Source organism: Chelonoidis abingdonii, chromosome 1 (genome assembly GCF_003597395.2).
Source record: "Chelonoidis abingdonii isolate Lonesome George chromosome 1, CheloAbing_2.0, whole genome shotgun sequence".
NCBI lineage: Eukaryota > Metazoa > Chordata > Testudines > Testudinidae > Chelonoidis > Chelonoidis abingdonii.
In genome coordinates this window covers 38,918,805-38,932,753 of record NC_133769.1, presented here as the reverse complement: position 1 = coordinate 38,932,753, position 13,949 = coordinate 38,918,805, and positions in this window count along the sequence as shown.

The window sequence follows — 13,949 nt, the reverse complement described above, 5'->3', positions numbered from 1 at the left end:
GGGCAGATCTCAAGGGCCATGCTGGAAAGGGGCCATGGCTGGGACGCGATGCAGTGCAGGATTAAAGTGAAGGAGCTGCGGAGTGCCTATTGCAAAGCCATGGGAAAGCTGCTTGGGCTGCCCCCAGACCTGCTGTTTTACAAAGAGCTGGACGCGATACTTGGGGTGACCCCACCCGCCAATCGAGGACCATGAATGGAACATTCAGAGTGGGGGGAGGTGGAGACGGAGGGGAGAGGAGGAAAACTGAAGTGAGGGTACTGGGGTGGGATAGACACCCAAAGTCCCAGGAGGCAGCAGCAGGAGATCTTCTCAACAGGAGGAAGGTACCAGTCGCAGCAGCCGTACTTGGTGAAGGACACAGAGAGTGGGTTTCCGGTAAGCGGCCTTTATTTTCAGGATGGAAATGTTTCGGAGAGAGAGGGGTTAGGCTGCATGCATGCATGCCTAGATGTGGAAAGCCCATTGATGTGGTGTATCCACATCGCGGTAATCGGCGCTTGGTAATCTCTTCAAAGTTTCAGCCAGAGCATGGACAATGTGCTTCTGCAAGTTTATAGGGCGAGCCACTGTGGTCCTTGTCCCAGTCAGGCTAATGCATCCTCGCACTGTGCCGCGGAGGTGGGGGATCATTGCTGCACACAGCAACGCTGCATAGGCGCAGGCGGAAATCTGCAATGCTGTAGAAACCCTCCCACATCTCCAGGTGACCGCAGCAGCGAGATATCTTCCAGATTAACTCCTGTGGAAAATGTTGGAAGACTGTTCAGTGTAGATGCCCCCCAGCAGTTTGCTTTCACATGCACAGAAACCCGCACATCTGAAGCAACAGTCCCCTTACTCACATTTTGTGGCTCCTGTGTTTATGTGTGCTCGTTTTGGTATGGGAAAAGTATGCGAAAGTGAAGACTGTAAACTCCATCACTGTGTTGGAATAACTGTCTGGGTGAGATTATAAACAATGGCTGCCTCTGTTAACTGTTACCTTTTTTCCTTCCAAGCGACTTTGGTTCTCAGCTGTCCGGTTAACAGCAGCTCAAAGACTCCAAAACCTGCGTAAGAACCGCAAAAAAAACAAAAGAGGATCTGCTGCAAACAGTTATGGATCACTCTGCCAGAGAGAATAAAAAAACTGCAGGACTGGAGGAAAGGGAAAGCAGATCCGCCAGAAAAACAGCGGCCAGGAAGAAAAGCACAAAGCAGTTGATAAGCATCCTGGCGCACCAAGCGACTCTATCCAGGCACTCGTACCATGCAGAACAGAGCACTACTGCACCGCCCACCCAGTCAAAGCTCTTCCCTGGCCCAGTGTCAGCTCCAAACTCCTCCCAGCATCCAGGTTCTCTACCCCACCACTACCTCCAACACCTGTACGTTCACCAACCAGCCCTGAGAACTACGACCCTTACCCCTCTGCACTCAGCCCCATCACCATGCAGTATAGGCCATGAAGTGCAGCAGTCCATTGCACAGCACTCCAAACATGACAATATTCAACTGTGACTGCACAGTTCCCCCACACACCCCGCCCTTTAGGTTCCCAAATGTTGTGTGTCTGTCAGAAAGATATTTTCTTTTCAATAAATGAATTCCTGGCTTTGAAAACAATCGTTATTATTGCAGAAAGTCAAAGATACTTAGCCCAGGAAAAGAACAGGCACTGCAAATCATTTTAGAAAAACAGATTCCTACTGACATTGTAACCACTGCACTTCACTCCCGTGCAAGGCATCAAATATTACTGTTTGTTTTCAGCCTCAATTCCTCCCTCAAGGCATCCCTGATCGTTGAAGCCCTGTGTGGGCTCTCTAGTAGCCCTGCTCTCGGCTGTACAAATTCACTCCAGGCGTTGAACCTCGGAGTCCATACCTGACTGAATGTTTCACCCTTCCCTTCACAAATATATGGAAAGTACAGCCAGCGGATATAACCGCAGGGATGCTGCTTTCCCCCAACTCTAGCTTCCCATACAGAGATCGCCGTGCCTTTTAAAAGGCCAAAGCACACTCCACAGTCATTCTGCACCGGCTCAGCCTGTAGGTGAACCGGTCCTTGCTCTGTCAAGCTTCCCTGTATACGGTTTCATGAGCTAAGGCATTAACGGGTAAGCGGGTCTCCAAGGATCACAATGGGCATTTCGACGTCCCCTACAGTATCTTCCGGTCTGGGAAAAAATCCCTGCCTGCAGCTTCCTGAACATGCACTGTTCCGAAAGATGCGTGCATCATGCACCTTTCCAGGCCACCTGTGTTTAAGTCAATGAAACGCCCACAGTGATCCACAAGCACCTGGAGAACCATAGAGAAAAACCCCTTCCGATTAATGTACTTGGATGCTAGGTGGGTGGCTAGAATAGGAATATGCGTCCCATCTATTGCCCTCCACAGTTAGGAAACCATTTGTGCAAAGCCATCCAGAAATGTCCTGCACGTTCCACAGAGTCACAGTTCTTCTTAGCAAGATGTGATTAATGGCCCTGCAAACTTGCATCAAAACGATCAACTTTCCCATTCCAACTGGTCGCAACCTATCGGTAGCTGGTCTGGAGCTGCCAACTTCCAGATTGCAATAGTGCACCACTTCTCCACTGACAGGGCAGCTCTCAATCTCGTGTCCTTGCACCACAGGGTGGGGTGAGCTCAGCACACAGTCCATGAAAGTGACTTTTCTCATCCGAAAGTTTTGCAGCCACTGCTGTCATCCCAAATTCCCTGACGATGTGATCCACACTCAGTGCTTGTTTCCGAGCCAAAAGCTGCTTTCCATGGTGCAGAGCATTTTCCGTGAAAGCCACAAGCAAAGTTATGTCGTACGCATCAGGCGACTCGCAATCATCGTCAGACTCTTTCACTTTGGAGCTTAAGGAATAGCTCAACTGCCAAACATGATGTGTGGCAACATTCGTCAGCAAAGTCCTCAGCAGTTCGGGCTCATTTCCCACAAAATTGCACTGCAGAGAAACCGTTGGAGAGTCAAATGGTGCCAAACGTGACGGAAAACAAGGACTGCTGGATGCAAAGCGATGCATCACGGGGCGTTGGGACAGGAAGCAGAAGACCCGCACCCTTCTGTCTTTCCCACAACCACGCACCAAAATGAGATGAGATGCTCTGTGAGATAGCTGCCAAAATGCACCATCCCAACAGCACTGCAAATGCTGCAAATGTGGCCACACTGCCGCGTGGTAGCTATCAGTTGTAGCCACACTGCAACACTTTCCCTACACAGCTGTACGAAGACAGCTGTAACTCCCAGCGCTGCAGACCTCAAGCGAGCTAAGGCCTAAGAGTCACCACTGAGGCCTTGCTCCTGCATCTTTACAGCGCTGCAACTGGGGTGTGAAAAAACACCCCCCTGAGCGCTGCAAGATGCAGCGCTGTAAAGTGTCAGTGTAATCAGGGCGGCAGCGCTGGGAACGCGGCTCCCAGCGCTGCACGCTACACCCGTAAGGGATGTGGTTTACAAGCAGCGCTGGGAGAGCTCTCTCCCAGCGCTGCGGCTTTGACTACACTCACACTTCAAAGTGCTGCTGCGGCAGCGCTCCCGCAGCGCTGCCAGGGCAGCGCTTTGAAATGTCTAATGTAGCCAAGCCCTGAGAAAACTGACACCCCTCTAAGAGTGTGAATTTGAAAATACTACTTGACCTCCTGGAAAAAGAATATCTGCTTAAGCAGGAGACTGTGGGTAAAATATTCAAAAGTGCTTATGTGTATAACTACACAGCCCATGGCAACAAGCCTCCTAGCTCAGGTCAGCAGATTTGGATTTGCGGAGATCACTCTAGTGCTTTAAAAATAGCTGTGTAGACAGTGCTTTGAAGTTGCAGTTAGGGCTGTAGTGTGGGCTCTGAAACTCAGGAAGGAGAGTGGGCATTTGCCTAATCAATGGATCCTAAATTGCCTCAGACAAATCCAAGGAATTTGCCTGCAAATGGGAGTTCAACCACACCTCTTCCCCAGCATGCCCACATAGTAATAGTAAGGTGGCCTCAGCTGTGAAAACAATCAAGAAAGTGTTACACTAAGCTGTTTCTTCTGATTCAGACCCCATGTTAGTATTTTTGGCACAAATAATGAGGTGCCAAAACAGTCCATTGCAGACACTGATGGGACAAGGGACCAAAACCCTACTGCTGATGAGGGGAGAACTGCTGCAGGCAGAAGGATGTGGAAACCACCAAGAGCAGATGGCCAGTAATCAGGGAAAGCAGGCAGTAGACTCTGACAAGTCAACCAAGGACTCACTGTCCAAGGAGACAGGCATTCCTGTGATGATCCGGGCATCAGTGAGGCCTGGTCTGCACTAGATTTAGGACAAATTTAGCAGCGTTACCTCAATTTAACCTTGGATCCTTCCACACGACAAAGCCTTTTTTTTTTTACTTGAAGGGCTCTTTAAATCGATTTCTTTACTCAACCTCCGATGAGGGGATTAGCGCTGAAATTGGCCTTGCCGAGTCAAATCTGGGGTAGTGTGGATGCAATTTGACAGTATTGGCCTCCAGGAGCTATCCCAGAGTGCTCCATTGTGACCACTCTGGACAGCGCTCTCAACTCAGATGCACTGGCCAGGTAGACAGGAAAAGGCCCACAAACTTTTGAATTTCATGTCCTGTTTGGCCAGTGTGACGAGCTGATCAGCACAGCTGACCATGCAGAGCTCATCAGCATGATGTGCACATTGCTGGGGCACGTTGCCCAGTCCATATTTTGTGAGAAGTCTGTGTCCATGTCTATGTCCTCGTCACTCTCATCACCACACTGCTGTCACCTCCTCGCCTGGTTTTGCTTTTGCAGTTTCTGGTTCTGCACTGAAAAAAGGCGCAAAACAATTGTCTGCTGTTGCTCTGACAGAGGGAGGGGCAACTAATGAGATGGCATAAAGGGAATTTAAATCAACAAAAGAGATGGCTTTGCATCAAGGAGAAACACAAACCACTGTCACACAGAATGGCCCCCTCAAGGATTGAACTCAAAACCCAGCGTTTAGCAGGCCATTGATTTCACAAAACAAATTGGGTCAATTTCTTGTTTTGATCCACTCCATCTATCTTTTACATCTTAGGCTGGCAGCAGATGGTGCAGTACGACTTCTAGCCATCGTCATCTTCTGGGTGCTCGGCAGAAGATGGGAATGACCTGGCTGAGTCACTCCCACGTCTGCCCAGGCACCCCTGACCGACCTCACTGAGGTCAGCTAAAAGAGCACCCAGGAGTACGAAGACGATGGCTACCACTGTCTGCTGCCAAAAGGCAATGAGCTGCTGCTGTGTAGCAATGCAGTCCCACATCTGCCAGCGCCCAGGAGACCTATGGTGATGGTGAGCTGAACTCTGTGTCTCTGAAATCAGGCCCTGTGACCTGATCTGCAGGATCAAGGGATGGAGACACCGGGCAGATAGGGTATAAATTATTATTTGAGCAAGGAATATTCTTCTATATAGACATCTCAAGTTTGTCCTGGGTGGAAGTCCCTCTTTAACCTACAATATCGTGTTGTCCAACTCCTGGCAATATATTGCTTTTGTATAAGGCCTGAAGTCAATTGGAGTGTTTCCACTGACTTCAGTGGATTTTGGATCAGACTCACATATCACTTAATTAATCTGTGGTATATCACATCAGAAAGTTTTTACTCATGAGAAATATTGATTGTAATGTTTTTCTAACTTGAATAGGTATTAAAAAGATAATTTGATTTTACTGGCAGGTAGAAGCAAATAATCCCCTTAACGATAAGAATCCCATTGCTATTTTACACAGCTATGGTTATACTATCCCTCCAAGCAATTAGATCAGAGGTAAAGCTAAGATTTTGTCATGGGCAATAAACAAAAATTAACGGAAGCCGTGACCTGTTTGTGACTTTTGCTGCTGCGGCTCTGTGATTTCCCCTGCCACCGTAGTGACCGAGAGTTGCGGGGTTCCCCCTCCACCCACAGCAGCTGGGAGCTGCAGGGTGACCATATTTTCCAAAGAGAAAATGGGACACCCTCAGCCACTTGCCTGAAGCGTCCCCCTTCCCCTGGTGTGAGGCTGTCACCCATCTCTGGAACCTTAAGGAGGGCCCCCTCAGGAGTCTGTCACCTGTTGCTGGAACCTTGAAGGGGACTCCCTCTCACTGCTGTCACCTGTCATTGGAACCCTGTTGGGGCCCCACTGGCTGCCAGCTCGAGTCCCTGGGGCTGAAGCAGAGAATGTCACAGAAGCCATGGATTCCGTGACTCCATGGCCTCCATGACATACACGTAGCCTTAATTATAGGTTAATTATAGGGTGAAGCCATGATCTTCCAGAGAGTGCACTGGAGTTCCTCAGTGCATGGAGGAACAAGTGCATATCAGTGCCCTTTCTAGAGCTACATCTTACTCGCTGCAGCCTGGCCAACTTATTCCAGTACTGTTAGGCCTTACAAGGGCTGTATGATGGGGAAAGACTCTTTGCTCTTCACAACCTAGCCCACCATATGTAAGGACTCAGATGAGAAACAGTTGCAAAAATGGGCCCAAAATCCCAGCTAACTTGTTCTTTTAATGTCTAATCCCACCATTTTGGATGGCAGCAATAACAATCTATTTTTTCCTGGTATGGTGCCCAAATTGTGCCCTCAAATGGACAGTTCCACTGGAGCTCCACTTCCCCTTCCAAGAGCAGAACTGGGCCATCATTGTACAAACCAGATTACATATTTTAAAAATCTGCTAGCTTTTGGTGCAAGGCACAGAATCTACAGCTACTCAGTATTTTCAGGCATTCTAGTTTTCTGGAGACACCCAATAAAGTGTTTTATTTATTCTGATCTTGCCAAGTTACAGTAGAGTTTTTAGGTGGTTATGTGTTTGTCACATAAAATAGAAGCCAAGTTACTTCTTTTTGATATTTACCTTTAAGATCAGTCTGATAAATTTTAGGTTGAAAAACAAATATTGTAAATAAGAATGCATCAGAATTTCCTCCTCTTCACTTCTAAAAGGATCTTCTACTTTGTTCAATACATCTTTGGATGTATTATGCTGATTATTGAATTTTTTCGTTACATGTTTCAACTCCTGCAGAAGCACACTGGGCTAAATAATATTCTTCATTGACCTGGAAAGTTCATAAAGGCAGATGATTAATTCATATCTTTATTGTTTATGCTGCTCTTTCTACAGAAAGGATTCCAATCAAATATAAATAATGGAACTTGATTCTGATATGGGCCAAATATGCAGATATTAACGTGCTGCTGTTATGAGCTAAAACGGGGCCAAATTTTGCTCTCATTTAAGTGTAAATACAGAGTAGCTCCACTTAATGTAATAAAACTACTTGGATTTACACCAAAAGACAAATGAATTTGACCTATTGTGCTTAATATTTTAAGCAAATGTTCACATCCTAGCTTTGAAAAATATTTTTACTTATTACCTGGAAGGAATTGTATAAATCCCAACCTTGTGGCATTTGTTTTTTGGATTGTTGCATTTCCTGTAAATAACTCTGCCTTTGAAGAAACTATCATCTATTTTAAATAGCACTGAACACTGGAATTGCAGCAAAGTAGAAAGTGGAGGTTACTTAGCGTAAATGGAGGTTCTTGGAAATGTGTAGTCCCTATCTGTACTCCACAGGGCATATGCATGAACACCATACGCCCAAGTCCAGATATTCTTCAAAGCAGTATCCCTTGACCCACAGTGCACAGTAGCTTCCCTCATGCTCCCAACTGAGGGTCTAAGAGGCAGTGTAGGTTCATACCTCTCCAGTGAGGTGAAAGTAATATTAAACTCTTCTGGTACAGGGGCCCAACTCCAGGTCCCCGGAAGGGGCGAGGCCTCTGGGGGAAGGGGCATTGCTGGGGTCAGTATGTATGTAAAGACAGAATGTCCCTCCAATAGAGAGAGGAAGGCACTAATCACTGCTAGCTGAACCTGCAACAAACTAAAAGCCAGATCTGAAGTCTTTTAAGGAGAAGAGATAGTCTAGGATAACTGGGATGCCCACAGTAACAAACAAATGTTGGTGGCAATGTTCCCAGGCTGAAAAGCTGCACCATTTACCCAGGTAGCAGGCTATAGTAGAATCTTTTCTACTTTGATTAAGGATTTCCTGAACAGAGACAAGCATGATCATTCTATTTCTGATGCCCATCCAAACACCAGGCCATGAGGTGGAGTGAGCCTGGGTCATGGTGACCGATTTTCTTTCCATCCTGGGTTAGTAGATCCTGAAATGGGTGGATCCGGATAGTTGGGTGCACAGACATCGTTAGGCATTCCATCAACTAGAATTGTCTGGGCCAGTAGGATGCTAAAAGGATGATGGTGGCTTTGTTGCTCTGGACCTTGTGTACAACGTTTGGTAACAGGGGGATGGGAGGAAAGGCATGCCTGAGGTCATCTGTCCAGGACAGCATGAGAGCATCACCTTGGGAATCATAGCCTAGGGCTCCACTGAAGCAATACATGGGAAGCAAAAAGGTCCCATAGCAGAGTGCCCCCTTGTGCAAATATGTCAGTTAGAACTGTGTCATGGATTGCCCATTCATCGTCTGCAGAGAAGTTTCTGTTTAACCCATCCGTCAGAAAGTTATGAACACCCAGGAGGCATGCAGCATGTATCTTAATGTGATTTCTGATACACTAGTTCCAAAGTCTGACTGCTTCCAGGAAGAAGGGATGAGATTTCACTCCTTGCTGTTTGTTTATATAGACCACCATGGTGATATTATCTGTACATGGAGTTGGTGTATGAGAGGTAGAAAGGCCTTGTATGCAAGGCAAACTGCTTTCAGTTCCAGTAAGTTTATGTGTAGCCTGGCTTCCTTTGGGGTCCAGTTACCCTGAGCAGGGTGGTAGTCCAGCTGAGCACCCCACCCTGAAAGAGAAGTGTCTGTCAGGATGGTGGCCCTTGGTAAGCAAACGCTGAAGGAAGCCCCTACCATGACTTTGTATGAGTTGGACCACCAAGTGAGGGAGGTGAGAACTCTCATGAGAACAGTGATGTTGGAGACAATGAGATTCCCATGTGGTCAGTAGGTCAAGTGGAGCCAAGCTTGCAGGCTAGAGTGGAATCTAGTGAATGGCATCATGTAGGTGCATGCAGCCATGTGGCCTAATATGAAAGACACTAGCTCACCATAGTTCGCAGTTTGTGGGTGATGCAAAAGATCAGGTTGCTCATCATGTAAAATCCGTCTATGGAGAGAAATGCTCTCACAGAGTCTGAGTCCAGCCATGCTCCTATAAAAGTTATTGTCCTTGTGGGTGACAAAAAGAACTTTTCTTCATGTATGCAAAAAACAAGCATAGTAAGAAGGTACTGAAAGGATCCTGTTGCTGACATGACATGCTCATGAGATTGGCCTACAAGGAGCCATTCATCCAGAAATGGAAACCCTATATATCCCTGACATCATATCTGGGCTGCTACCACAGTGAAAACTTTCAAGAATATCTTAGGTGCCAGGCCAAGCTCAAAAGGGAGTCTGCAAAATTGGTAGAGCTCTTGGCCAACCATGACGTACAGGAACTTCCTGTGAGATGGGTGAATATCTATATGGAAAGATGCATCCTTCATATTCATAGCCATGAACCACATTCCCTCCTGAAGGAATGGGATTATAGATGCCACCGTAATCATTCTGAATTTCAGCTTTTGAATAAAGATGTTGAGTTGCCAAAGGTCATGGATGGGTCTCCACCCTCCATCTTTTTTGTGGATTAGGAAGTATGGGGAATAGAACCCTCTCCCTTGGTACTGAGGCAGGACATGTTCTATTCCCTCCTGGGAATAAAGGGATTCTGCCCCCTGTTCAAGAATCAGTTGGTGAGCATGGTCCTCAAAGGAGGGTTGGGAAGGTAGTGAACTTGTTCCAGCTGTGAGCAAAGAAAGTAAGATGGCCTCCACAGATGACGGAAGGCACAGTAGTAGTACCCAGGTCTTGACCTGTATGTCAAAAATGTCCCTTGGCCCGTAGTTGGGAGTAAGTGGAGGCTGTGGCAGCAGAGAGAGCTGAGAAATGGGATTTCTGAATCCTCTGTCATTTTTGTGGGAGCTCAGGTGGATGCAGCAAAGGGGGTGGTCGTGGTCCAAAGGGCTGTTTCCGGTGTCTGCTCCCGGGGGCTGGATTGTAAATCCCCAAAGATTGGAGAGTGGATCTTGAGTCATTTAGAGAGTGCAGGGATTTGTCCATCTTTTCATTACAAAGGTTGGACTCATTGAAGGGGAGGTCTTGGATGGTGTTTTGGACCTCTGTAGGAAAGCCCGACAACTGGAGCCATGAGTCCCTTTGCATGATCAGTCCTATGGCCAAACTTCTGGATGTTGTACCTACGGCATACACCACAGCCTGGAGAGCCATCTTTGCTACTACCCACCCCTCCTCCAGGAAGGAACAGAACTGGGCTTCTGACCAATGGGTTGAGATGGAACTGCTCCTGAGACATTGGTAACGATTCCTCCTCTGGAGTAAGAATGTTTCTCAGGAAGGCAATGCCTGAAAGGAGTGGAGATTGCAGGTAGGGGAGGAACATATCCTCTAGTGTTACAAATGTCTCCATACAACCTAGAGTCCAGGGAGTTCCAGAAATGCCTGAAGGACACAGCTCATCTGTCTCAGCCAATTGCTCTTTGGATAAATGAGGTAGTACCAACGATGAGGCCAAGCCTGCACTCATAAGGGGCGAATGTCTGTCTTTCCACTTAGGTCCCACAGTCGCTATTGGAACCAGCAGATCCTTCTTTTTTGCTTGTCTTGTTCTCCAGCCTGGTGGTCTTTCGTGGAGCTGGATTTATGGGCTCCATAAATGACATTTCACCCAACATGAACATGCTTGGGGAGGAAACGTTTCTTATGGACAGTCCTCTGATGGGATCTATCTTTATGCTCATGATAGTGCCCCTTACTCTTATGGGGAACCCTGTAGAAGGAATCCCTGAGTTTCAGTGGTAAAGGCTCCTATTCTATGCTCTTTCTTGGAGGGGAATTGCTGATTGGTTCAGGACAGTGTAGAGGGGGGTCTCCAGGCCTGGGTCAGAGTGGGGCCTCATAGCCTCCTCTATCAGGAACCTTTTTAGTTGGAGCTCTCAAGCCTTTCTAATTTTGAGTGGGAAGTATTAACAGATGCTGCACTTCGCAGAAATATGTGCCTCACCCAGGCAGTACAGGCAACGCTGATGCTCATCACTGTGGAAGAGAGAGGGCAGAAGAAGCAATTCTTGTATCTTGGGACTTTAGGCTGAGTCCCTGGACTGGGGAGGATTTCCATCGAATGGGAGAACAGAAGCGAGGGAACTATTCTATGCCAACTATATACTATACTAACTATAACTTCTATGCCAACATATAAAATGATTTACAAAGATTTTACTTAAAAGGTTATGCATGGAGTGAAGGAGGACACAATTCCAACTCAGGACATGCAGTGATAAGAAGGAACTAGAGAGGCATCAACCCATACTGTCTCTTATATCCTCGGCTGGGAGCATCAGGGAAGCTACTGAGCATGTGTCAACAGTGTTAATAGACACTGCTGTGAAGCATTTCCAGGCTTGGGTGCCTGGTGTGCATGTGTACCCAGGTATGGAATACACAGAAGGACCATCACTCAAAGAAGAATTAATGGATTACGCTGAAGATAAACCAGTAAAAAGTGTATGCATGCATATACACCCCAAATCTGTAAGTAAACTAAAGGAAATGTTACAAGCTCAACAATTCAATATCTTGTTTTTCCTTGAGTTGTGTGATCACATATTAATAATGGCTGTTTGGGGGAGCTTGTTAACTCCTAAGGAATTCTGGATGTTTTCAGTATTGCTGGGCAAATTACTCTTGAAAAGCAAGCATCTCTTTCATGCATAGATCAAGTGAACTTGGCAGAAGCAATGTCATTGATGCTAACAGCGTGTGACAGGAAACAAGCTCATGTGACTGCTGTGTTTTGTAAGCCTAGCTCTTGTGTAAGATTACGGTACATTCTTTTCCAGCTCCTCTCTCACAAATTTGAATTTTTAATTAAAAGGCAACATTGAAGCATTTCTAGTACTAAGAATCTTAATGCTGTTCCTTCCCTATTTTAACATTAAACCAGTTTGAGTCAGCAGGTGAGGAGATACTTGTATAATTAGCCTCATTGTCCATTATGTACAAATATGTGTTTTGATAACAGAAAGAATGTACCAGTGTTTTCTAATCAAACAATCGGGAATTGGGATTTTCAGCTTTTAGTGGGTGTGTCATTAGACAGCCTCAGTGAGACTAATTAATTACCATTTTATGTTATCAGTGGGAGTAAAGTACTTATGCCTGATTCAGGTATCTTTTGGTTAAATTTAATGGCGAACTGAATTCATATTACTCAGTGTCAGAAGCCTTGTTTTATTTTCAATTCTCTTCAGCAAAAAATTATAAGAAATGCTGTAGCACTTATTAGAATCCATATGAATCTAAGACCATGTCTACACTATCACACATGCTGGCAAAACTTATATCACTCGAGAGTGTGAAAAAACCACCCAGGAGCGACATACGTTTGGTCAGTGGTAGTGTGCACAGTGCTATATCAGCAGGAGAGCTTCTCCCACCAATGTAGCTACCACCGCTCAGTGGGGGTGGTTTAATTATGTTGACCGGAGAGCTCTCTCTGTTCAGCATAGAGCAGCTGCATGGGAGATCTTACAGTGGCACAGCTGCATTGGTACAGCTATCCTGCTGTAAACTCTCTGGAGTAGACTTAGCCTATATACTCACATGGAGCCATCCCTGCTAAGACTGGCTACTATGTGAGGTTTTCACTACCATTTTAACTCAGTGGGATTCATCACAGTAATGTACACTGTGCCTGGTACTGTTTGTATGTTTCCAGAACCATCAGTCAGTCATAATAATACATTATATAAATCCTTTGTTTTTTATCTAAAAAAAATAAAAGCAAAATAATAATAATAATAATTATTATTATTATTAATAATAATTAATACCACTAGGTCGTGGCTCAGAAGTTAGGGTTCTAATTTTGGATGGCAGTTGTGCTATTGTTAAAGTGTGAGCCTGCAAATAGAGAAATAAAGGTTGTATGCTGTTAGGCTTAATTTTTAACTTCCTTTCTTTTGTGGGTTTGTGTTAGATATGTTACAAGTAGCAATCCAAAGTGTTTCACAGTTAAGTTTTGTGTGTGTGTGTGTGTGTGTGTGTGTGAGAGAGAGAGAGAGAGAGAATTAATTATGTTGTAGATAAACAAAAAATTACAGTGGCAGCAGCATTATAATTTAGGGCCATGATACCTATACTCCTGCTGAGTAGCAGTTACATCCTTGATTTCAATGGGACTACTTGTGGAACAAGGTATTGTGAGTAAGGGCATCGGAATCTGGTGCTTAGCACAGAAAATAATTAAATATTAATTCTTCACTGCAAAAGACTATTGCAGGATATAGAGGAAAATCAGCATAGACATGTGCAAAGCAATAATTTAAACTACTGATACACCCACTGATAGATCCTGAATTAGTTGAAACTTTGTAGGAAAAAGATCTATCTTTTGGCAGCATTGTGGTCAGCTCAGTAAACACCTCTGCTCAGTGGATAGAAGAAGTCAAAAAGAGAGAGAGGCAGAGAGAGAGACAAGGAGAGAGAGAGAATTTGTGGATGAATCTCACAAAATGAAGAGCTCCTATTCAGTTTAGATAAGCATCTTAACATTCAGGTACTTGTCTAAACTAACTTCCCTGCCTAGTGTCAGGTGTGTTGTGAGGAGCCTCACAATTTTGTCATAAACAGATAGTTAAGGGTTAATGTCTCTTTTACCTGTAAAGGGTTAACAAGCTCAGCGAACCTGGCTGACACCTGACCAAAGGACCAATCGGGAGACAAGATACTTTCAAATCTTGGTGGAGGGAAGTTTTTATTCTTGTGTGAGATCCAGGGGACGGGGTCTGGACTCACAAGGGATTGTGGGGGAAAGA